The sequence below is a fragment of the Rhinopithecus bieti genome, unplaced genomic scaffold (genome assembly GCF_001698545.2).
Source record: "Rhinopithecus bieti isolate Rb0 unplaced genomic scaffold, ASM169854v2 scaffold_5478, whole genome shotgun sequence".
Taxonomy (NCBI): Eukaryota; Metazoa; Chordata; class Mammalia; order Primates; family Cercopithecidae; genus Rhinopithecus; species Rhinopithecus bieti.
In genome coordinates this window covers 1,705,951-1,708,223 of record NW_016805008.1, presented here as the reverse complement: position 1 = coordinate 1,708,223, position 2,273 = coordinate 1,705,951, and the positions used below count along the sequence as shown (strand labels likewise).

General features: G+C 34.8%; 1 protein-coding gene across 2 annotated transcripts in view; it reads left to right on the top strand.

The window, feature by feature from the left end:
• Positions 1-567: 567 nt before the first annotated feature.
• The window catches only part of MYH15 (myosin heavy chain 15), a 71,301-nt gene continuing 69,595 nt past the window's right edge, over positions 568-2,273 (top strand). For both annotated transcript variants that reach the window (XM_017870863.1, XM_017870862.1), the window contains exon 1: positions 568-619. The gene's annotated coding sequence lies outside the window, so the exon portion shown is untranslated. The remainder of the gene's footprint in view (positions 620-2,273) is intronic.

Here is a 2,273-nt window from a genome sequence, read left to right as displayed (position 1 = left end):
GGCTTCAAGTTAACTGCCTGCCTTGGCCTCCCAAAGTATTGGGATTACAGGCATGAGCCACTGTACCTGGCCTTATTATTTTTAAATCTCTACTGTATCTATATTATATTCCTAGAGCATAATCCTAAATTATTTATATTTCTAGAGTATTATCATTCCTAGTATTGTTTTCTTGTGCCTTCTTTCCTTTTTCTTGACCATTCATGCCACATCTTTATTTAGTCTATTTAATAAACCACTTAAACTTTTTTCTAGATCATTAATTTCTGATCTTACCTTTATTCTTTCTTTTCTTCTACTTTGTGTTTATTCTTTTTCCTTTTTCCAACTTTATTCAGTTGAATATATGGTGTATAATCTGATGTTTTGATATATGTAGGTATTGTGAAATGATTACCACAATCAAACTGATTAATCCTCACTTTACAGAGTTATCTTTTGTGTGTGGTGAGAGCATTTAAGGTCTACTCTCTTAGCAAATTTCCAGTATACAACACAGAATTAGTAACTATGGTTACCATACTGTATATTAGATCCTCAGAACTTACTCATCCTGCGTAACTGAAACGTTGTGTCCTTTGAGCAACATCTCCTCATTTTCCCTATGGCCTGGCTGCTGGTAACCACCATTCCATCCTCTACTTCCGTGATTGACTTTTTTAATATCTCACATATAAGTGAGATCATGCCATATTTGTCTTTGTGTGCCTGGCTTATTATACTTAGCATAACGTCCTCTAGGTTAACCCATGTTGTCACAAATGACAATGTTTTCTTTTTTGAGGTTGAATAATATTTCATTATATATTTATGCCACACTTTGTTTGTCAATGAACACTTAGGTTGATTCCATATCTTGGCTATTGCGAATAATAGTATAATGAACATGATAGTACAGATATGTCTTCAAAATTCTAATTTCATTAGTGTTTTAGGATTGATAGATCCTATGGTAATTCCATTTTTAATTTTTTGAGGAGCCTTCGTACTGTTTTCCATAATGGCTGTACCAATTTACATTCCTATCAACAGTGTGCAAGAGTTCCCTTTTCCCACATACTTGCCAACCCTTATCTTTTGTCTTTATTAATAGCCATTCTAACAGGTGTGAGGTAATATCACATTGTGGTTTTGATTTGTATTTCCCTGATAATTAGTGATGTTGAATATTTTTGCATATACTATTGGCCATTTGTAGTCTTTTGAGAAATGTCTATCAGGTCATTGCTGATTTTAAATGGGGTTGTTTTCATGCTATACAGTTGAATTCCTCATATATTTTGAATATTACCCCTTTATTGCATGTATAGTTTGCAGGTATTTTCCCCCATTCCATAGGTTGTCTTCTCCTTTCTGATAGTTTCTTTTGCTGTGCAAAAGCTTTTTAGTTTGATGTAATCCCATTGTCTATTTTTGCTTGTGTTGCCTTTGATTTTGGGGTCACATTAAAAAAATTGTTGGCAATTTATTGACTAATGTCAATAAACTTTTTCTCCAAGTGTTCTTCTGGTAATTTTACAGTTTCAGATCTTAAATTTAAGTCTTTAGTTCCTTTTGAGTTCATATTTGTATATGGTGTGAGATGAGGATCCACTTACTCTTCTGCATGTGGATATCTAATTTACTAACACCATTTATTGAAAAGACTGTCCTTTCCATACTGTGTGTTTTTGGCAACTTTATTGAAGATCAATTTACCATAAATGCATAGATTGATTTATGGGTTCTCCGATCTGTTCCATTGGACTATATGTTTGTTTTTATGCCAATACTTTGCTGTTTTCTTTGCTATACTTTGCAGCGTATTTTGAAATTAGGTAACGTGATTCTTCCAGCTTTGTTTCTATTGTTTTGGCTGTTTGAGGTCTTTTGTGGTTTCATATAAATTTTAGGAATTTTTTCCCAGTTCTGTAAAAAATACCATTGGAATTTTGAAAGGGTTTGCATTGAATCTGTAGATAACTTTGGGGACTATGGACTTTTAACCAAAAATATCCTGTATTCTTCCAATTCATGAACACAAGATATTTTTGCATTTGTTTGTGTCTTCAATTTCTTTTTTAATGTTTTTTTTTTTTTTTGAGGCGGAGTCTCACTCTGTCGCCCGGACTGGAGTGCAGTGGCCGGATCTCAGCTCACTGCAAGCTCCGCCTCCCAGGTTTACGCCATTCTCCTGCCTCAGCCTCCTGAGTAGCTGGGACTACAGGCGCCTGCCACCCTCCCGGCTAGTTTTGTATTTTTTAGTAGAGACGGGGTTTCACCATGTTAGCCAG